The sequence below is a fragment of the Prionailurus bengalensis genome, chromosome A3, assembly GCF_016509475.1.
Source record: "Prionailurus bengalensis isolate Pbe53 chromosome A3, Fcat_Pben_1.1_paternal_pri, whole genome shotgun sequence".
Classification (NCBI taxonomy): domain Eukaryota; kingdom Metazoa; phylum Chordata; class Mammalia; order Carnivora; family Felidae; genus Prionailurus; species Prionailurus bengalensis.
This window is the reverse complement of record NC_057354.1, coordinates 139,539,659-139,563,374: the sequence shown is the minus strand read 5'-3', so window position 1 is coordinate 139,563,374 and position 23,716 is coordinate 139,539,659. Positions and strand designations below refer to the sequence as shown.

The 23,716-nt window shown below is 49.9% G+C and overlaps 1 protein-coding gene and 1 non-coding gene across 15 annotated transcripts in view; one reads left to right on the top strand and one right to left on the bottom strand.

Annotated features, from left to right (window-relative positions):
- MYT1L (myelin transcription factor 1 like) overlaps positions 1 to 23,716 on the bottom strand; it is a 424,454-nt gene that overhangs the window by 174,724 nt on the left and 226,014 nt on the right. For all 14 annotated transcript variants that reach the window (XM_043604655.1, XM_043604656.1, XM_043604642.1 and 11 more), the window contains exon 4: positions 19,167 to 19,309. The gene's annotated coding sequence lies outside the window, so the exon portion shown is untranslated. The remainder of the gene's footprint in view (positions 1 to 19,166; positions 19,310 to 23,716) is intronic.
- TRNAR-CCG lies at positions 768 to 852 on the top strand. Its single transcript has one exon. It is a non-coding gene; the product is annotated as a tRNA-Arg (tRNA).

Here is a 23,716-nt window from a genome sequence, read left to right as displayed (position 1 = left end):
AAAAAGAAACCTTCTCGATGTTCAGCAAATCAGAGCAACGGACTCTTCTAAATATGCCAGAAAGAGAAAGGTAACTTGTATTGACGTGTAATGACACGGGCAATCACTCCTACTTTAGGCTCAAGTGACCGGTAGATTGCATTGCTGACTGACCTGTACATGCCTGTGTCCGTGCACACACACGTGTTACTGCTTGGCTGAAACAGCTCTCCATGCGTGGTATGATTTGGAATTGGAAATATGTTTGTGCGCATAAAATAACCCAGGCCCCGTTTCATTAAAAATAAATCTAACGTTGTCTTCAAAATTCCTAACTGAAGAATTTGCACACAGTTGAGAACATTGTTGGCATAAGTCAATTGTTCGTGTGTCCATGTGTGTTGACCAGATATGTATTTTTATGTCTAAGATGATACGAACATAAACACACGCACGGCCACCATGATTGAGTTGTTTTAAGCTAATGTTTCACCGATGTTCATTTGCATATTTCATAATTTAAGTTCGTCACTCCTTTTTCTGTAAGACAACGGTTTGCAAGAACCAATTATAATCTGGTAGAGTGCCCGTTACAGCAATGATTGGCTAATGGACAATTTAGCATGTTTTCAAGTATACAGATTTGTATTTTTGTCTGAAGCATTGATTCTTACCTACCATTCATTTGCTCACTCATCCACGTGTTCTTTTGTTCTATAAATACAAATTGAACGCCTCCTACTTGCGGGCTGTTGTCCTAGATGCTAAAGATTCACAGAATGAGGGGCGCCTGAGTGGCTCAGTCGGTTGAGCGTCCGACTCCGGCTCGGGTCATGATTTCACAGTCCGTGAGTTCGAGCCTCACGTTGGGCTCTGTGCTGACAGCTTGGAGCCTGGAACCTCCGGTGGATTCTGTGTCTCCCTCTCTCTCTGCTCCTCCCCCACTCGACTCTCTCTCTCAAAAATAAACAAAAATGAAAAAAAAGATTCACAAAATGAATAGGAGAAAGCAAATGACTTAACTATAACTTAAAAAGTGTAAGTCTTTAAGATATTTTACTTTTAGCTTCATTAGGCATGTATTTGTAAGCTGAATGTATATCCTTAGAAATTATGCAGGGCTGACAAATGTAGATTGCTTCTGGAGTATACTGAGGTAACATTTCATTAATTTGGAAAAATCTCCTCAAAAGTATAGTGTGATTTATATATCATTTTAGGTATATATTTGATAAGCTTTAAGATATGCCTATTTTGACTTCCGAATTTTTTAAAATATTTATTTTATATTTGAGAGAGAGAGAGCATGAGAAGGGGAGGGGCAGAGAGAGAGGGCGACACAGAATCCAAAGCAGGCTCCAGGCCCTGAGCTGTCACCACAGAGCCCGACACGTGGCTCGAACCCGCAAACTGTGAGATCACGACCTGAGCCAAGTCGGACACTTAGCCGACTGAGCCACCCAGGTGCTCCTGTTCTGACTTCTAATCAGAATGACTGTTCAATATGGTGCTTATGTGTGCTTGGTTTAATCGTTTTTCACTTACATCAGATTAAGTCCATCTTACGTGCTGATAAAAGCATTAGTTTTTAACATCTCGCATCATGAGGACATAGTTACTTCTTAAATATCTCGTACATGTACTAAGTACTTGTGTGACTTAGTTTTTAAATTGTGTATGTTTCATCACCGACTCGAATAAAAGCATGTCTACTAATTTCCAACAAAACAACCCTTTCACTTTAGAAATTAAAATTTATTTTTCCATAAACTTGAGAGACCTGGCCTGTCAATATCACTGAACTCTGGGACACCTCGGACCTCTAGGACTGTCCGATGTCCTGATGACATCATGTCTGATGCCCTGATGATGTCACGGTAGCTATGACACCAACACGGAACAACAGGCAAACGTCACGAAGCGTGGCATCAGGGAGACGCGTTCAAGACTGAGGGTCACACTGGACCCAGTTAGTCGCCTCTTTCAGAGCTCCTGGGAGAGACGGCGCACTCGAGAGACTGAGTGCATCGCCCATGGCCCCATGTCATGACAGCCACGGAGGCACTGGCAGGAAGGCCGGCCACCAGGTACCCTGCGGCGGCCCAGGCTTGGCCCAAGGACACAGAGCTGTGGACGCGGCTCTGCTCACGGTGCTCCTGCCCGATAGGCATTTGGACATCGAGGGGAAAAGATCCTCGTGTTTCAATATTCGCAGAGAGCATCAGAGATTAGCGTTAAAAAAAATCCAGGTTTGCACCTTGCTAAAGAAATTGCTTTTCATCATATTCTGATAGGGATGGTCCATAGTAGGGAGACTACTACACAAACCATCCAAGGAGGCGATTCACCGCCCTGCTGGTTTGTCCCCCATTCCAACGGCTTCAAGGACACGGTGATTTGATCGTTCCCAGGTGGCGTGACTTTGTGTCCTGGACATTCTGTTTCCAGGAGCTTCTCCTGGCAGCTGAGTACCACACGGTGTCCCATCGCGTTTCAGTCCACCGTCTCATGGCGGTGACAGGAGGGTGTTTGCCATGGACAGGTGCACACGCTGGCATTCCCAGAACCTAAGCGGTGGACACACGCAGGGTGAGGGTCTGGGTCTGTTCTGGGCTCTCATGGAAGTGCCTTCATGACTGGAGAGAAGTCATTAAATTTCTTGTATTTCAGGGGCGCCTGGGTGGCTCGGTTGGTTAGACGTCTGACTCTTCGTTTTGGCTTAGGTCACGATCTCCTGGTTCGTGAGTTCAAGCCTCACATCGGGCACTGGAGCCTGCCTGGGACTCTCTGTCTCTTTGCCCCTCCCATGCTCGCTCTCTCTCTGTCTCTCTCAAAGTAAATAAGTAAACTTAAAAAAACAAATCTCTCGTATTTTAAAACTGCAACAGAAGGATTCAATGATTCTGAAGTTCTCGAACTGTGGTTTCCAACTCAAAGAAGCCCCGAGGGGAGATTAGCTCAGACCAGGGCATTGGTATCAGCACAACTCAGATGTTCAGATCGACGCTGAACGTTACGTCCAGCCTCCACAAGTACCCAGAATGGGACTCCTGACTCCCGCGCGCAGTCTCTACCCCCCGAGGCTTCTTGTGCGCAGAGGGGAGCCCGCCCCGGAGCATTGCCCACATCAGAAACATGGGAGCTGGCCTCAGTTACTCGCTTGCTCTCAGGCACCCACGTCAGCACATCCTCACGGTCCATCTCCACGAGACATCTCACGCCACGTTTCCTTCATCAGGACTGACTAGTCCAAGCCACGTCACCTGTCACCTAACGAAGGCAGCGCTTCCCACGTGGCTTCTCCATCGCCACCGCGGCCTCGAACAGTCAAGTCCACAACGTGTGTAAGAACCAAACTTAAGACACAAATGTGTTCCCAGCACCATCTTGTTTGAAACCCATTGGTCGTTTTCCCATCGTGCCTCATCTTCAGACTCCTCGTGGTGGCCACGGGCTCTCTGGGGAAACAGCTCCTTCCTTTCAGGTCTCATTTTGTTCCACGTTGTCCCGCAGCCCCTCAGCTCCAGCAACAGTGTCTTACTTTGGTTCTATCAGCCCAGCTCAGTTCTGTCACGGGGTCTCTGCTGTTCCCTCTGCTGAAACATTCTCCCCACACTTTTCCTGGCACCAACCCTTCCACCTCAAGCCTCGGCTTAACTGCCGTTTTCCTGGGAGAGGCATTTCCGAGTCACCATACCTGCCTTTGCCCCCAGAACGAGACACCTTCTGCAACCTGTAGCCGTTTTACGTGTCCACGTGTGGATACGATCCCTATCTGTATGCTCTGTGGCCGCTGGGACCAGGTCCTGTCCCCATTGCCTCCACCACGTGGCACAGAGCGTGGCCAGAAGTGCTCTGGTGAGACCGAAGGCAGCCTTTCTCCGCTTACAGTGATGGCCCTCTTGCCCGGCATGGCAGTCGCTGGGCTCGGGCGGTACAAATTACTGGTGGGAGCCCCTAATCACTCTGCACCTCTCGTGCCCTGAGCATTGATTCTGCACGGCCTCAAAGAGCAATTATTTTGTGTGACTGTCTTGTCTCCTTGTTACGTTAGAAATGCTCACTCCTGGGTCAGGTCTTGGTGGACTGTGAGATGCACGCGGGTCTAGCGTGGCCATTTGGACGGGGAATGTTTATAGGGAACGGGATTAGGGGAGTGTTTCCCGGTTGAACGATGCTACTTCCTGGCACGCACACGTCTTGGGGGAACGTGAGAGTTGCCTGCACTAAGATTCACTTTTTAGGAAGCATGACCCTTTTCATGACCTATCATCCCACCACAACTGAACTCAATGGGCAGACTTCTGAGATGCCTCTTAAGTCTAAGATTACACTGTAGAAACCTAAAGTGTGTCCTTAGCGGAGCAGAATCTCCCGCGTTCAGGGGTGACCATTACCGTTCTCGCTCCAGGGAACGGGATCCCCATCCGACTGAAGGTTGCAGGTAGGCCCTTGGAGTCCTGACCGCTCCAGCTTCCTCTCCACCACGGGCCTGCTTCCCTGATTCCACAATGGCCGTCGATGCCCAGTGTGTATCTCCATTTGCCTGTTTCTGTCCACCCTTCCGACCGCCATTGTCAGGGCGCCATACTTATCTGTCTGTGTCCCAGAGTATGTCCTCGTTGTTCCTGCCACAAAGACACCTCCTTCGGGTCAACTCTCCATGCTGTGGTCATGAGTCACACACATGGCCGTGCTCCTTGTCTGCCTCCGTGTCTCCGGTCCATTCTCACGGCCCTCAGAGCAAAATCCGAGCTCCCGACACCTGCAGAGTGGTGGGGAGGCCCAGCTCGCTTTGCACAGGACATGCCGTCGCACTGAATCACAGCTCCCTGGTTTCTGCTCGTCTCCTGCCCGCGCTGGCCCTTGCGGTCTCCAAACCTCTCTTAGCTACCCCGTCTTCATTTGGGGCTGACACTCAGGTATCACCATTTGCACCTCTCCCTGGACCCGTCCTCACCTGTGTGCCTGTTACGACCACAAGTATTGTGACGTCAGTCGTCTCCCAGCCACCCTGCCGACACCAGGCTCTGCAACATACCAGCTCCCAACTTTCCGGATCTCATCCTTCCCCACATCCCGGTGCCCAGAGACCACCAGCAAGCACTGTTGGATGTGCCGGACCTCAGTGGGCACAGCTTTCCTGGTGCTGAGACGTAGGGGTCGTGCGGCCCCATAGGGCGCACGTCTCCCCCACGCATACCGCGGCGTCAGCCCTGACTATATCACAATGGCCATTCGGTACAATTCTGTGCCCGACCTTTATGTATTCTACGACAGACTCCTGGTAAATACGTCGTCAACTCATCAGAATCTCCATTCTCTAACTTATGGGATGGAGAGCTTACCATCAGAAGGAAGGTTCGAGATGGAGTTTCTGAACGGGGGATGTGTGAACTGTTATGGGAGAGCCGACGAGTGAGGACTGTGGACCTGGACACGGGCCTCCACCCGGGTCTGCTATAGCCGTCCTGCTGGCCCTGCTCACGGTGCTGGGCCCGGGAGTCCCTCGGGGGTGCCGGTTGGTGTTGTCGGGCGTGCAGAACAAGGCAGGCTTTCCTGGGGGGTGACTGCAGGCGCGGGGGTGTGAGAAGGACTGAGCAGAGCTGCTGTTGGCACCCCGGCCGAGGAGAGACATGCACGTGAAGACACAGAGTGGAGAGCCAGCCAGCAGAGGAAGAGAGGGACAAACCCAGGCGCGTGTGTGTGAGAAACAGAGCTACGGGCAGGTTTGGGCCGCACCTCTGCCTGCAGGGGCCGCTCTGCTGTACGTGGATGAGGCCTGGGGCCATGGGTCCGTGTTTCCACTGCAGCCCCATATCGTTCATCCTGGTCCCTGGGTTTAGTGAGCCTTGTCGGCCGGTATGTTCAGGGACCAGGGGTCCAGGCCCCGAGTGACGGTCTGTCCTTGTCCCTTGAGGCGATGTACTCCGGGTCCTCGGTGAGTGAGTGACTTTGCAGGGGCACATCTAGCTTGTCCGGCCGCACGTCCTCAGGGACACGTGGGGGCTGGACTCCGGGGCGGGAGGGTTGGTGGAGGGACGCCGGAGGTGAAGCCCCACGGAGGACCCGTCGACACCGCGGGCCCCGCGCGGCCCATCTTCCCTTGGGTGCGCGTGCCTGGAGCAGGAGACAGCTTTGCCAGACTCCGGGGCGTCCCTCTGCCCCAGAGCTGAGCTGCGCATTTATAATATGGAGCTGTGTGTGTTCAGGCAGGAAAATTAATTAAAAGTGAATTTGTTATTTACATTTTCAAATTCTGGAAGGAACTTAAGACACATTCTTGCAGAGTCACTTGGCCTCCTTTCAGAGAGAATTAGAAAGATGTGACACTTATTTGGGGAAAATACTGATATTCTCTCATGTTCTGTCAGCTCCTGAAGAGTGAACCCCTCCGGGGGGCTGGTCACCGGGGCAGGTATCTGCAGCTGTTAAGTGAGAGCGTTCCTTCTGAGGGAGGGGTATCGTCTCTTTTATGTTCAACTTCAACATACGTCTCTTTTACGATCAACTTCAGGTCCGAAAGCGCTCAGTGACGGGCTGATCTCTGCTGAGCACCCCCACACGACCGAGCATTTAGAAAGGGGAAAGCGGAAACAGCCAAACAGGACAAAAGGCGAAACAAGATAAATCACGGTGAAGGAGAACCTAGTATCGATTGTCCCGCCTTCTCTGGAGAGACATGTTCGCTTGTAAAGACGTATTATCTAAAAACGCAAACTACCTGAGGTTTTATCCTATGAAAGTTGACACCGTAGGTGAGCATAGAAATCTCCTGCCCCTGCATCAATCATTCTGTTGCTGGCCTTTTTATTTTATTTATTTAATTTTTTTTTAACATTTATTTATTTTTGAGACAGAGAGAGACAGAGCATGAACGGGGGGAGGGTCAGAGAGAGAGGGAGAACAGAATCTGAAGCAGGCTCCAGGCTCTGAGCTGTCAGCACAGAGCCTGATGCGGGGCTCGAACTCACGGACTGTGAGATCGTGACCTGAGCGAAGTCGGACGCTCAACAGACTGAGCCACCCAGGCGCCCCCTGTTGCTGGCCTTTTTAATCAAATTAAAGCTTTGAGGAAAGTAGGAATTAAGGTCAGTCACGTGGCATAAACCTGTCATTGCTGGGGCCGATGCGGGCCGTGGAGACGCCCATCTGGGTTTGGTTGGGGCCGCTGCACACGCAGCACGACGTGTTACCGTCGGGGAGGAGCCTGTGTGGGGCCCGGTCCTGCTCCCGTGGCGCCCGGACGGCCCTGCAGGCAGTGTGTCACCCGAATCCACTGAAAATCGGATCACGCTGTAGCCACCTTCTTCTGCTGAATGTTTCCTCGACCAAACACGAGAAAAGCCCACACAGCCCCTCATGCTCCGAGCAGAGTTGGGGTGTCCTCACCGCCCGGCCCCGGGTCATCGTCACGGCCTCTCGGGAAGCCGGCGAGGGCTCCCGGCACGGGCGAGGTGCGGCTCAGACGCCTGTCACGCGAGCTGGGTCCCGCCGGCGTGGCTCACGACGACCGCCTTCCCGCCTGTGACCGCGCACGTGGGACCTTGGAGCTTCTCTGGCCACGAACACAGCTCCCCACTCATTCTCTCCCTCCAGACGTCTTACCAAACAGCCTTCCGTTACGTCACCCGCATTTTCAGGTTCTGTTTTCGCGACGGTGACGCTACAGCTGTGCCTCGGCCCTGAACAGCACTGACAGGGCAAACGGTTTAAAATAACCCGTGTGATGCAGGTGACGTCTTATTAAGCAGTTAAATGAGTTTTGTGCTCCAAACTGTCATATATATTACGCTTACTCCCACTGGCTCGTGTATTTTCTCAGGAGCCTTGTTCTAATAGATTATCTGCGATCAATGCTGAATTACAGTGGGGGTCCGTGGAATCGCTGTCATCTGTCCATCGTCACCACCGGCAGAAAGAAGGGGGCCCGGGGACCACACAGAGCGGGCCGCCCGGCTCCTGACGCGGGCGCCCGAGGTCGGCACCGCTGTGGACCTGCCCTCAGTGTCTGTGCCCACGGAGCTCAGGCTCTGGGGTCACCCCCGGACCGCCGACGTCTCCGTTCTGCCGCACCCCTCTCTCCTCCTGCTGGAGACCATCGGTGGCGTCCTCTGGCTTTGGGCCGGCAGCTGCAAACTCCCGTCCCCTGTGCGCTCCTCACAGGTCTCCTGCCCGCCTCCCCTCCGTGGCAACAGAGCCTTTGGGCACTGCACTTTGGTGGCCCTCGCGTGGCAGCCAAAGGGACACGTCCTCCACCCCCCCTCCGCACTCCCGGAGTCCCCGCAAGGCCCTGCGGTTGGGTCTCAGCTGGTCCAAGACAGAGACTCCTGGTGTCACCGAAGCCCAGGGCTCTCAGCACGTCCTGCCTGGCGACATCCCCCGTGACTTCCGCACCAGGTCATGGAGCCCCAGGCCGGCGTCTGGCCCAGCTGCCCCCTCTCGTCCTTGGGTCCTGCGCCCACTTTGGCACCTCGGGTCTTTCTGGCTCCGTCCCTCTGCGAAGCTGCCCGGCCGGTCTCTCCTCACGCTGTCCCCCTGGCAAAGCCTAACCCCGGTCTGGCCCCTCTGTGCCCCCCGCTGTACCCCGCCTCGGAGCACAGCTGACATGGCCTCACGGGGTCTCTGGTGATGCAGGCTCCTCCGCGGCTCCAAGCCCTCTTCCCTTCTCCCGCTCACGTCCCCTCCACACCCCATCCCTTCCCTCCTCAAGTTCAGGGACGACTCTCCTCTCTCCTCAAGGAAACAGACACGATTAGAAAATGCTACTTGAGCTCTTACAACATCTCTGTCCTGTTGTTGTCATGAATCCCTGGGGGGGCGGGGGCGCTGTCCCTGCTCCTGTTAGAGGTCAGCGGTCCCTTCTCTCATCAGGGCCGTCCCTCCAGGAAGCCTCCTTGACTCCCCTGCATCCTACCCTTTCCTTCCTCACCCACCATCCGGAAAGGTGAGGGCAGGATCTGTGTCCTGCTCAGTCACGACTCCGGCCCCAGGAAGGCCGTCCCTTCACGGGTGCTCTGTCACGTGTGCCGAACGGACGGACGTGTGGTGGGGGACACACAGCCATCCAACTATCCACACAGTAGCCCAAGTGACCATCAGTTTAAAAAATCATCTCTATCAAAGACTGTACGAATTGAACCACAGGAGAATTTGATTACAGAGGAGGACACAGTTTTCATCATTTTGCTTGCAATGAGACTGATTCCATCAAACGGATCTTTTTTTCTGAAAAAACCGGGTAATGAAGGAAAAAGCTCGGGAAGGCACCTTTCTTCACTGAGGTGTTGCTTTCCTGGATCAAACTGTTCAAGTTCCTGTTTTGTGACCCCTCTCCTCTGTGACCGTCCGTCTGTCCGTCTTCTGCTCGTCTCACGCACACACTGGTCCTTGTGACATGTCACTGTGTGGGGCACCTGCACGTGGATGGTGCTAATGCGACGTCTGCTGTCACTATGCTATTGGAGTCACGGGGACGAGGTCACTGTCGCCCACAGTCGTGACTCACCATCAGAGCGGGATGCTCCTCAAGTTATCACGGTCAACTTTTTTTTTTTTTAGATTTTTTTTTAACGTTTATTTATTTTAGAGACAGAGAGAGACAGGGCATGAACGGGGGAGGGGCAGAGAGAGAGGGAGACACAGAATCGGACGCAGGCTCCGGGCTCTGAGCCATCAGCACAGAGCCCGACGCAGGGCTCGAACTCACGGATCGCGAGATGGTGACCTGGCTGAAGTCGGACGCTCAACTGACTGCGCCACCCAGGCGCCCCCATCACGGTCAACTTTTATCAGCAGCCATGCACGCGCACGCTGGCGTATGAACACGGCCAGACCCCACCTCCCGCCGGCCGCAGCCTGACCCCCAGCCCAGGGGCCCGAGGCCCTGAATGCACCACCACAAGGTGGGCAGGTGGCAGGTGCTTGGAACACCGGGTAACAGGAAAGTATCCGACTGGTTCCTGAAAACTGCTGGTGCCCCCCGTTCCGACGCAAGGTGAGTCAGGGTCTCAGGTGCCCTCAGAGACAGCCGGCCCCAGTTCTTCTGCAGTCCTCGCCTCGACATCACAAATAGACCCACACTTCACGGGCCTGAGGACGGGACGGCCCTCGAGCGACTCGGCCGAGGGCAGCCTTCCTGCCCCTGGACACAGTCCTCGCTTCACAGACAGGCCGGCGCTTTAAAAAGCACCAGTATCCGTAGTCACTTTAGGAATAATTCAGTGCACAACAAGGACTCCCTGTCCCCGTCCCTCTACCCCCTGCCTCTATTTTGGGATGCAAGCCGCGTTGTCACGGAGCAGAATGACACCCGCAGCAGGTACAACTGGCACGTGGAAATACGCTGGATCGGCCGCACTCATCGGATCTCTGATGGGCGAAGGAGGAGGTGCTGCGACATGTGAGCTCAGAGCCCTGTTCACGGTCCATTTCCGTGTAGATGAAGAGTGCCAGCCGCCTAAGTGCAAGGCACGCGGTAGCACACCGGCGCTGGCCCCAGACTGGAGGAGGGAAGCCTTGAGCCAGAGAACCCACAGAGGCTGCGAGGAAGCTGGCTTTTTCTTACCTTCCGCGTGTAAGATTTATGCAGGCGACTCCCGTTAGCTCTAATGAGAGCTGCGCATGTAAATCTCCCATGAAACGATGGGAGATGAGCCTCATCCATCACTGTGCGGGTGTTGCAGCGTCTGGGGCCGGTTTCTATGCGGCAGGCCGGCTGGCGGGAGGGATCGTGCCCGAAAGTGCTGGTGTGGCGGCCTCGGGGGGCTGGGGGAAGGCGCCCGCACGGCAGCGCAGGGGCGAAGGCTGGGTCTGTGAGCGCCGGGAACGACGCCGAGGCCGCCCTCCCCGCCACCCGCGTGCTCGTGACCCAGGGTCCGAGGAGGGGGAGACCGAGAGCCCCCTCCACGTGGGTGGGTTCTCTCCCCCCACCTCTGCTCATGCTCACACTTGCTCCTGGGCGCGCGGGGGAGTGCTGTGAACGAGTTCCCCGCAACTGCCCCCTTCTCCCTGTCCCTGCTCACGCGGCTGCACCGTGCACACGTCAGAAGGGAGGCAGACTGGCCCTTTTCCACGTAAGGCCCACGTTTTCTTGCCACGGTGCCTTTGCTCATGCTGGCGGACGTCCTGTCTCTACTACTCTCACTTTTATTGAATTGTCAGCATCTCTGGGACACCTTCTCCTTCCCAGAGCCTCGCCTGTCTCTGAGTTGGGCACGGACATTACCCTACGCTCCCCTTTCCCGTGACTGCGTCCCTGTCCACTTGGAGCCTCTCACGGAGCCACCCGAGCCCTGTGGGAGTGTCAGCTCCTCCAGCCACGGCCGTCTGGCATCTCTTTGGGACGCTTTACGGGTTCTACACGGTGGTGCGGGCACATTTTAAAGAGGAACACACGTGTACGTGGGACAACGTTCTTCCTCCCCACAGAGGTGCGTCCCAAACACGCTCCCAAATCCAGTGGTGGCAGCACTCTCCACACCTGCGTTTGTACCCTGCGATTTTTCACTTCACAGCATATGTTGGGCTAAGTCCACGTAAGCCCCCGCCTTTAAGAATATTAATTCATACTGTTCTGTCGCATAAATATATCATGATTTATTTAATCAGCGTTTTGTGGGCGAGTAAAGAGCTCCTTCCCCAAATCCTACTCCCACAGATAGGTCCGTAACGTGCGTCATAAGGTAATCAACTCTCCTAAAATGCTCACTGTGTGACACACGCCGTTTAATTCATCCAGTCCTTCCCCAGCCGTCTAAGGTAGACGTCGGGTTCCTGACACACAGAAGAGGGAGGCGAGGCCTGCAGAGCTCACAGAGCTTGTTGGAGCTCCCGGTCGGGGGCCAGGAGAGGCGCCCGCGGGGGCCGAGCTCACGGACTGCAGCTCTATGCACACACGTTGCTCGTGCATCTGAGCATCCACGCGCGAGCCTCTGGACTCGCTAACACGGAGGCACATCCTTCCTAAGCTCTGGAGATACAGTGATACTGTGAGTCGTCGTTTAGGGCTCCTGCTCCTCGTCTCTGCTGCTGTTAACCTGCGGGAGGGTCGCGGGTCGAGAGGCCAGCAGTGTTGTGACGCTGTGACTTGGCGGTGAATTTACGATGCTAATGAGGCTGAGCCCCTTTCCTAGTATAAAAGCTGCTTGTGTCCTCTCTGAGATATCGTCCCAGATCCGCGGTCCTTGTTTTCCTAATATTTTGTTAAATGTAACATGCCAGTAAGTCGCCGTCTGCCTGCGTCTGCCATATTCTAATGGGTTGTTTCCTGTGTGTTTGTTTGGTTTATTAACGCAACACGAAAACAATTCATGCCCTAGAATTTCCATATTTTAGAAGCGATTTTGATGAGGGAAGATTTATTCATTTAACTTCTATATTATCTCTGTGTAAATTTAACACCCCTTTCACGACTGGAATATGTTATTCATTATGCTTTAGCAAATGTCTACTAATTTCCAGCCATGAATTTTACATTGGATTTAAATTGCTCATGAAAGCTACCAATGAGATAAGGGCTAACGTGATTTTTATCCTGGTCAAATTAGAACGAGTCTACAAGGCAAATGAAGATGATATGCGCAAGGATAATTGTATTTCCTCCCAAAGAGGAAAAAGAAGGACGGATACCTCCGATGGCCACTCTAGAACCTAACGTGTGGTTCCATCAACAGTGTCCTCTGGGATCGAGGAGGGAGACCCCACCTCGCTAACAGCAGTATCCTCTGGTAGAAAAACTGTACAAGCCTTGGGGTATTGAATCATCACAAGTTTCCATCGTTTGGAAGGAAATTTAAAAGCTCAACACACTGCTTCTTTCTGATAACGCAACTTTGGCTCAGTACACACAGAAGGAGCTGTTGACATTAGCAGACAAGAGGTTTAATTATGAGAAGCGTCACTGGAAGGTGCCCCTCGTTACTTAGGCGGAATGTGCTTCTCCAGACACACTAACGGCAGATCTTTATAACTAAGACGGCACACCATCTTTTTGTCACACAAAAATTAAGGCCAAGGGAAGGACATCAAGTATTATTAAGGAAGAGATATAAAATAGGAACCAAAGTCAGTCTTAAAGCACCAGAACAAAATCGCCCACCAAGGTGCCAGGGCACACACTGCTTATGAGACGCAGAGTGTTAGCAGATCATTGCGGTTTCTGTCTCCACGGGTATTTGCGAACGTCCCTGCAGTGAGGTGTGGGGCCTCCTGGGGACACCGTGCAGTGTGTCGGACCCTGGACCGGAAGCTCCCGCAAGGCACAGGCCACAACACGGGTCTGAATACTGTACGCGCAGCACCTGCTCTCGTGGTGTTTCTGTTTTTGGGTTTTTTTTTTTTTTTTGAGAATTTTGTGATATACAGCCTGATGTTCCAAACAGTTGGTACCGGTGAGCACAGACAGTGTCAGCACACTCCACTAGTGTTTCCCTCATTCCCCCAAGCTCGTAGAATGGTTTGAGAGGTCAGGACCTGCAGCAGCCCCAGCGGCGTCGCTGATGTGAACGCTGTGCTCTCTCCCGGCATCTCTGGGCTTGGAAGGCACCTAGTTCACTCCCAGGGTAGAAAGCAGGAAAGCGTTCTCCATCTCTGATGCTCGTGTGCGGGAAACCCAAGTCGTCCCAAGGTGTCCGTGGACCTGTGGGGCGTGAAGGCATTGCTGGGACCCCCCAATCTCGTCACACACAGTGAACAAGGAGTTCATGGAAGGTGGCCCCGCGGCTGACCTCCCCTCACGGCCTGGGCCCTCCAGCGCAAAGAGAGCTCCTCTCTGGTGATCGCTCCCCCCGCCTGCCAGGTGGACCCGGGCTGACTGAAGCCCTTTGTGATAGATGCCTGCCCCTAGATCTGAGTCCCTCAGTGATCTACGGTCCCACATGACCTTGCCTACTTCCCAACCTTGCTTCAATCAAAACGCCCACTGACTGAAGGTGATTGTTCTCTGTTGGGAAGAAAGAAACCTCATGATTTGCAGTTTCTGTCACACTGCGGGGGAAGGAAAGCAGGTGTCAGCAGTTTGTATCCTACTTTCCAAGAGAGTGGTGGTCCACGGCTTTGATACCAATGATGAAAAATGCGTATTTCTACTCGTTCCTGAGCTAAATTCCAGAAAAACCAAAGCTCAAGCACCTTCGTTTAGTTTTTACTATCCACAAGATCTCGTAGCATCACATTTAACAAATACTGTTAAAATGGGGAGTAACGAAAGTCACGAGAATTATTTAAGCGATGTGCATGAATTGTCGTGAAAACAGTTGGAAGGCACCGTGTCATGAGTTAGAGCTGATCCCTGATGAAGCATGACTCAGATTTTGTGGTTGTTTTCTGGGGAAGCATGTCTGACAGCGGTGAACTGAAGTCATATTAGCCACGTCCTACCGTGAGGCACGACAGGGTGATCGAGTAGCAACTCACGGCAGTTTTGCAAATTCTTGGCGTGTGTGCATACACACAGGGTGCGATGTGTATACACATAACACATTGTGCCTGGATGTGGGATAGACACCAGAATGGCAGTGTGTAATATCTGCCTAGGCTTTGGAGACAGGACAGAGACAGGCCCCAGTGAAGAATGTTGGTGGGGAAGTTAAATACCTACCCAGGTCTGAATTCCATCTGTGCCACTTACTAACTGCAGAAGTTATTTAACGTCTCTGCACAGTAGTTTCTTCTGATATAAATCACGGGCAAGAATATGGATAAGAACGGTAACAACTCTGTAGGGTCCTTTGAGGACTAAAATGGCCCACGTTGAGTAGCACTCGGTACATACTGGAGACTTCATATATATTTAGCTACAGTTATCATCACTGGTAGTTTACATTACTTTCATGTAATCCAACTCATTTGATTTAACCCTTTATCCTTATTTCACAGAAAAAGAAAGATTTGATGTGATCTGCCCAAAGGCATACAAATGGTTATTGGCAGTGCTAGGATGAAGCCTAATGGTATTTGTCAGTTGTTTTAAATAAATTCGTTTCAATGGGTCAAAGAACACAGATTTATAAAGTTTGAACTATTTCAGCAGATTCTTCCTTCTGGATACACAATACACTTTTCTTTAAAATAGTCGCCATTCAGAACACAATTCACGACGTTTTTTGGGAAACAGATATTGATTTTATTTTAAGTAAAGTCTTTAGCATGGAAATTGGATGCAGGGTGTGATTTTCTCTTTGGGTCTAGTTCAGAGGAAATTGGATTTCCTAGAGTGCCAGCTGCAGAGACGCCACAGGTGTTCATGGCTCAGCAATCACAGTGGCTAATTGGGACACAGTAGGACAAAAAAATTGCCCTAAATCTAAATCTTGTTCTATGGCACTTTCATTTTTCCCATAGGAGCAAGCCCCAAAGTCCTTCTTCACTGGGGATGCTAAAGGAAGCTAGCTGCCGGGACAGGAGATATGGCGCATGGAAGGGCAGTGGCGGAATCACAGGTAAGGAAGGATAGCCTCTGCTTAGCAAGGGCGGTTGGTCCCAGGGTCTTTCCACCTGAGTTTTTCCGACAAAGAGTAGGATCAACAAAAGAATAATCCTGAGAACCTGTAGTTCAAAGAGCTGTACAGCTGCTCGTTAAACTAGAATCTGCTCGGTTGAGTACAATAATGTTGGGTGCTAGAGGTGGGAAGAGTGGTGGGCAGATGACAGACAGCAGTGGTCAGTCTCTAGGATTGAGAGCAAGAAGGCATATCCTTAGAGTGGACCACTCTATACCCTCCCTCTGAACGGGAAGGGAGATACACCACATCACATCGCCTCTCTCGTGGACCACACAAATCGTACAGCACGCAGACTTGTTTTACGAACACCAAACACAAGTCACCAGGAGTGAAGAAGCCCTTTTGTCCTAATATGTTGCTGTGCATACCACGTGACCCATACCCATATCTGTGCCTTGATCCCACCTCTGGGTTTTGTATTTTTCCACCATGTAGCAAAGCCACTCCTATATTTGCACATTTATTGAGCTAACCTTTGAAGACCCAGGTCTGGGGTCACCTCCTCTAGAAAGACATCCTTGGGCTCTCTGGTCAGAATTAAAATCTCTTCCAGACCTCGTAAATCACCTCACCTCGACCTTGTCAACTCGACAGGAGGTGACCGAGTGCCACACAGGGTTCAGGGCAGGTGGGTGCTCTGGAGGGCAGAAGGAAGCCAGGTGCATGCATGGTTGAGGAAGCACTGTGCGGTCTGGTCTCACAGGTCTCACCACGCCTTATGTTGGTTCCATTTCTGAACTCTTTGAGGACTATGACCATGCCTCCCTCATTTTTGTACCTCCAGAGACCAGAGGGATTCCCAGCACAAACTGGGTACTCAACAGTGTTAGAAATGAGGAACTGATGAAAACATGGATTAACACACACTTGTTCCTTCCTTGGTACCTGTGCCAGGGAAGCGTGGTTGGAAAGAAAGCCTTTTCTTGGAGTAATTTTTTGTCTTATCCTATTCTAATGCTAACTTGGCAATATTTTTATTCAGCTTGGAAGTAGGCTTGGATTAAACATTGAAGTGTAAAGGCTACTTGGAATTAGTGATTCATGTTAAATCTGGACTTCTTAACAAAATTCCCTTCTCTCCCCTTGTAGACCAGGTACCCTCTTGGCCACTTAATGATGTCATCCTAGGATGGATACTTAAGTCACTAATCTTCCCTTTACTGGCCTTTAAAATGGGAAGAATGATCACTTAGACTTGGGGACTTTGGGAGGAATTCAGGGCTTGCCCAGGGCTGGTGTTCAGCATACGGCTCAGGCTCATGGTTTACAGGCTTCCACCCCGGGGTGGGGGTGTGGCGGTGCGGAAATGACACCGAAGAACCCAGTGCTTCTCCCATCGCCAATAGTGACTGTCATCTTGGATGATGCCTCATGATATCTAAGTTTCTGTATCTCTTATGGTCTTATTATGAACAAAGAACTCTCGAATGCCGGACAAGTTTGCCTTCGATGGCAGATTGTGTGGAACATTCCATGACATTAGTGGCTTTCCACTACAAAGTAACTGCTAAGGGGAAAAAGCCTGTGAAATGTGGAGGTTTAATAAATTAAACAGAACCGTATCTTCATCCTCCGCAAAGATTTTTTATTAAATGTTGTATTTAATGTTCTTTGTAAATCCTCGTGGTTCACCTGACCAGCCTCCAAAAAAATAGTAATAAAATCTGAATTTTTTTCAAAGTGGAAAAAAGAATATTTAAAGATAATGGTACATGCTGAAATGGGATATGGAAATCTACTACTAAAAAGGATGAAAACCCCGATTTCTTTCTGATTAAGATACTTAGCCATGGGATCTACAGATTCAATGGAATCCCTGTCAAAATCCCAATATCATTTTTTGCAGAAATAGGTCCATCCTAAAATTCATGTGGCATCTAAAGGGACTCCCAAATAGCCAAACAATCTTGAAAACGAAGAACAAATTCAAGGTTTCATACTTTTTGATTTCAAAACATACTACAAAACTACAGTAACCAAATCAGGTGCTTGTAAAAAAATATCGACACATAGAAATAGAATAGGAAAGAGAGCCAGAAAAACTCCCCCCATATGTGGTCAAATGGTTTGACAAGGGAGCCAAGATCATTCAGTGAGGAGAGGACAGTCTTTTCAACAAATGGTGCCGGGAAAACAGGCTATCCACATGCAAAAGAGTGACGTTGCATCCCCAGCTTATAGCACAACAAAAATTGACTCAAAATGGGACCCGAGCCTAAACAGAAGAGTCAAAACTCCTCAGCCCTTAGAAGAATATGCAAGGGAAAACCTTTATGATATTGGAGTCTGCAATGATTTCTTAGAAATGACGCAAAAGGGACACACAAATGGCCGCCGAGCACAGGAAAAGGTCATTAGCGAAATGCAAATGTAAACCACACTGAAGTACCACTTTCCACCCGTGCCGATAGCTCTTCTTAAGCAAATAGACAACCCGGAAAACAGAAAATAACAAGTGTTGGCAAGGATGTGGCGAAACGGGAACCCTGTGGGTTGGTGGTGGGAACGTAAAATGGCGCAGCCACTGTGGAAACCAATAGGGTGGCTTCTTAAAAAAGTAAAAATCGAGCTACCATATTATCCAGCAACTCCGCTTATGGGTATTGACCCAGGAAAACTGAGAGCGGAGGGACTCAGATATTTGCACACGCGTGTTCTCAGCAGCATTATTCACAATGGTCAAAAGATGGAAACAACCTGCGTATCCACCTATGGACGAACAGGTGAACAAATTGTGGTCCGTCCGTATGATGGAATATGATTCAGCCCTAAAAAGGAAGAAAATTCTGACACCCGCTACCCCAGGGAGCTTGAAGCTTGAAGACATTGTGCTCCGTGAAACAAGCCAGACACAAAAAGACAAATCCTGTGTAATTCCACTTGTATGAGGTCCCTCCAAAAGTCAAATTCACACAGACAGAAAGTGGATGGTGGGTGCCAGGGGCTGGGGGGAGAGGTTGGGGAGCAAGGGCTTAACGGACACGGGGTTTCAGTTTGGGATATGAAAAAGTTCTGCGCACACGTGTGCTGATGGCTGCACAGCTTTGTAAATGTATTTAATGCCACTGACCTGCACACTTAAAAACAGATGAAATGGTAAATTTATGTTATATGCATTTTACCACAATTTAAAAAAATCCTTGAAAAGCAAACTCAGCCAGAACCTGAAATTTTGTCAGGAACATGGCTCTCAATGTCCACAGTGGCACCGAGGAGAGGTTTGTCAACAGCAATTGACAGGAATCTATAAAAAAGGCCTTGGGCAATGCAGATCAGGCCCTAATTAAAGGCATGTTTATTTTACTTAAAGATAAAGTGTTCCCCGAATAGAACAGATAGTGGAAATACAGATCCGATTTCAAAAAAAGCTTTATACCAAGGAGTCTCTGTACAAGTGCCAAAGAGTGACCAGACCCGTCAATGTGGCTATGAAATTATTTGGGGGTTAATGTTGTAGTCGAATAACAGGAGACCCTCTGAGTCTATGTTTAGTAATAGATGATAAATTTTGACTTTAAATGGAGCTTGCTTATTAAAGTTAATGGACATTACGGTCTTTAGTAAATAAAAAACCCCTCCATTTACAAGCCTATCTTTATGCTTTTTCAAAGTAAGATGGTTTAAGATAAATATATAAAACACTTTGCTCCATGTAGATCGTAAAGTATGACATAGAACCGGTACCTTTATGTGGCTTCTTGGACAGCCATACGTCTGTGGCACCGACCAGAACCTTTCTTGACCCGATGTGGTTGATAATTTCAGAGACACAAACAGTTGATTGGATTCGATAACTACATTTTTTCCTTCTTCCAGATGTAGTCACTCTAGAGGAGAATAAAAGGCAGAGAAATGAGGTTGACATACATAATGAAAGAAAAATCCTACCTGAGGGATATAATTATCAGGGAGGTTTGCTTGTTTATAACGCACTTAAAGGGAAAGGGATGAGAGTAACCAGGCCAAGTGCGCAGACACAGGATTTGTCGCGAGTGGGGACAGCGGATGGGACCACCTACTATCACGAGCGAGTAATCCATTTTATTTTACTTTATTTTTTGAGAGAGAGAGAGAAAAACGTGAATGGGGGAGGGGCAGAGAGAGTGAGAGCGAGAGCAATAGTGAGAGAGAGAGAGAGAGAGAGAGAGAGAGAATCTTAAGCAGGCTCCACACTCAGTGCAGAGCCTGACACGGGCTCAGTCTCATGACCGTGAGATCATGACCTGAGCTGAAATCAAGAATCAGACACTTAAATGACTGAGCCAACAAGGCACCCCACAAGCGATTAGTTCTTGATGAATGATTCATAATAGAAAAGTTCCTTTAGAAAACTAAATTAGTGTTTGTGATGTGCAAATTACACAAAACTGTAAACAAATTCTTTTTCTTTTTAATGTTTATTTATCTTTGAGAGCGGGAGAGAGACACAGAGCATGAGCGGGGGAGGGGCACAGAGAAGGAGACACAGAATCCGAAACAGGCTCCAGCCTCCGAGCTGTCAGCACAGAGCCTGACACAGGGGTTCGAACCCACAAACCCTGAGATCATGATCTGAGCCGAAGTCGGACGCTTAACCGACTGAACCACCCAGGTGCCCCAACAAAGTCTTATAAAACTGCGTGTGAGAGTTGTTTTGCGACTGTGTCTGGAAAGTATTAAGACAGTGTGAACGATTCAAGACTAATTGCAGAAGCAAACGTAATGTTTCTGCCCACGTGCACACAGCTCATTTCATCAGGCGCCCGTCACGTGGGTTCTTATGTTTGTCCTTCTCCATTCAAAAGACACACACAAAACCTGCAGTTCTCTCCATAGAGGAGATTTTACAAGAGCATGCTTTCTGCTAACTAAAAAAACAAAATACAATCTTAAGTGATAATTTAAATTTTTTATTTGCTATGGCTATAAAATTACACCCAAATATAGTGTTTACAACGGGCCTTATGTACAACCTTCTATGATCAGTATTTATGTAGTGGGCACAGTTATTCTGAATACGCTCTGAGATGCTACTCACTAAATTGGCTAAGAGTGAGCTGGGCAGTATTCAGTACAGTGGTTTTATGAAAATGATGCTTTTTTCTCACCAAATGAGGAATGTCAAATAGACAAATTTAAATACATCTTATAAATGAACCAACATAAAGCAAAACAATTAGGCGGTTGAAAATGTGTGAATAGGAAAGGACTTTTAGGATCAAAGCCACTCCATCCAATGTATTGCTGGCACTTTGTTTAAAAATCACATTTTCAGGGGTGTCTGGGTGGCTCAGTCGGTTGGGTGTCCGACTTCGGCTCAGGTCATGATCTCACGGTTCGTGAGTTCGAGCCCCGCGTCGGGCTCTGTGCTGAGAGCTGGGAGCCTGGAGCCTGCTTCGGATTCTGTGCCTCCCTCACTCTCTGCCCCTCCCCCACTTGTGCTCTGTCTCTCTCTCAAAAATAAATTTAAAAAATGTAAAAAAATCACATCGTAATAAAACATTATTAAATTGATTTTCACAATATCCCACTCTTCTGGGAATGCCAGAAATTCACCTGTATCGCTTTAAGCATGTACTGTCGTTTTGGGGGAACCCTTGTGGTTCACAGAAGGTCACGGGAGAAAGACCTGGACAGTGCCGTGGCTGGAGAACTCTGACCACACAGGAGTCCAGAAATGGTTGGGGGGAGGTTTGTCATGAAAGTGATGAGCGTCTACAAAATGGAGTTTTGTGGACAAGATGACAGGTTTCTCTTGGCATGTGCTGCATTCTCCAGGAACACGTTCAGAACCCAGGGCAGTGAACCCCCGCTTTGTCCCTTCCCACACAGCTCCACTTTGCACTCAACATTTTCTCCATCAAGTGTCACTGTATCTGTCCTTCCCGCCTCACCGGACGGGGCCACTGGCTCCTGTCCTGGGCCCTGAGCCCCGAAGGGGCTGGGGCTGCACAAGGCAGAGACACCCGCTCCTTCCAGAAGAAAGGGAGGCCCGGGCTGTCAGTGTTTTCATCTGGGCCATTACGAGATGTGGATTAAAAAGTCACTGGCGAATGGCTTATAGGTTAAATGCCCTCGAAGGGAACTTGAAGCTTCTTACTAAATGAATGTAAACATTGTGATTGAAGACAGCTGGTATGTAAAACAGAAATTTCTTCTTAAAAACAGAAGTTAAAAAAGAATGAAATGAAGTGACATGACTGTTCTTTGAGCGACACACCTTTCGTTACGTGAGAATTCCCAGAGGACCCACTGATGAGTGACTCCCTCGGGGACGCGACCTTATAAGGCATCACCTTTTCCCAACTGTGCAGCGACAGTAGGGGGATTAGGCACCTATGGCTCCTGCCGCTCACGGTTTTGCATCACACCTGCTGCTTGTGATAAGTTACGACGGGATCCCCAGGATGAGCTCTTAAGTGGGGTGTTTAGCAGAGAACTTGGCCGAAGACACCCATGACACTGGCCAGGTAGGGGTGGCCTCAGACTCCCGGCCACACTTCGCCCTCAACCAAAGCTCTGCTGGCAATGTCCTCTCACCCACTGTCGCTCGGATGAGAGCCTGTGGGGCTTTCTTTACGGCATTTGTCATTATGTGAAATTATACTGTACATTTTCTTTGTTAAAAAAATTTTTACTACTTGTTTATTTATTTATTTTTTTGAGGGAGAGAGAGCGAGCACGAGCAGGGGAGGGGCAGAGAGAGAGGGAGACACAGAATCGGAAGCAGGTTCCAGGCTCTGGGCCGTCAGCACAGAGCCTGACGCGGGGCTCAAACCCACGGACCGCGAGATCACGACCCGAGCCGAAGTCGGACGCTCAACCGACTGCGCCACCCAGGCGCCCCACGCTTCTCTTTGTTTTACGTGTTTTGAAACATTTGCAGACTCATGTGCAGCTGAACAGACGATGTCGCCATGCCCCATACTCGTTACCCCTGTCCTCATCCTGCAGAACTGTACAGACGTTACCACCAGCGGGACGTTGATTCATTCTGCTGATCTCAGCTGGACGGCCCAGGTGTACTCGTACCCACCAGCGTGTGTGTGCGCGTGCATCATCCGCGTTACTGTGTCCCCTCCCTGTGTGTGAGCATGTGCCCCCCCCCCCCGCAGCCAAGACAGGACGTCCCTCCCCTAAGGGTCCCCTGTGCCGTCGTTCGTAACTACACCCACTTCGACCTGCAGCCACACGTCCGTCCTCCAGTTCCGTCCTGCTGTCATCTCAAGGATGTCTGTGGTCTTTAGAGACTGGCTTTTTTCCCTCGGCCTCAGTGTCTGGAGACTCAGCCAGGGTGTTTCTGTACCAATATCTGGTTCCCCCTTATTGCTGAGGGGGCTCCACGATGTGGACAAACCACTGTTCACCTGCTGAAGGACATCAGCGTTGTTCGCGGTCTTGGGCTACTGTGAATACAGCTGCCGTAAATGCTCGTGTGCAGATTTTTGCATGACTACAAATTTCCATTTCCTTGGGATTAACGCCCCAGAGTGTAACTGCTGGGCCATATGGTAACAGCATGTTTAGTTTTATTTTTTAAAGACACTGCCCAACTCTTTTCCATGGTGACTCCACCATTTTACCTTCCCACAATCCACGTGTGAGGATCCAGCTTCTCGGCCCCTCATTGAATCTGCTGTTGTCCCGACTTTTTTCCCACTGTTCTGATGGGCGTGTGGTGGTCTCACTGTGGTTCTCCTCTGCATTTGCCTTGTGGCCTATGATGCTGAGCATCTTTTCATGTGCGTACCTGCCGTGTGTGTATCTTCTTGGTGAAATGTCTGAGTGTCTGTGTCTTTTGCCCATTTTCTAACTGGATTTTTTTAAATGTTGAATTTCTGAGAGTTCACTGAATATTCTGGATACTAGTCCTGTGTTGAACATGTGGTTTTCAAATATCTTCCCAACCTGTTGCCTGCCATTTCATTGTCCTAACAGGGAACGTTGTAGAGCGAAAGTGTCAATGTTGATGACGTCCAATTAAGTAGTTTTCCATCATGGATCATATGTTTCTTTCTTTACACATGTATTTTCTGTCTTCTTCCACTGAAAACTATACTCCATATGGTGGAGACTTTGCTGTCCAGCTTATTTCTATGTCCCCAGAGTCTAGAACCGTGCCTGGTACCCAACATATGTAGAGTGAATTAAAAAAACAAAACAAAACGAAAACTAGGTAAAAATTATTTTAAATAAGTTCTTTTTCTAACACTTGGAAATAACAATAGTAAATAATGTCATATTTCTATTCTGTA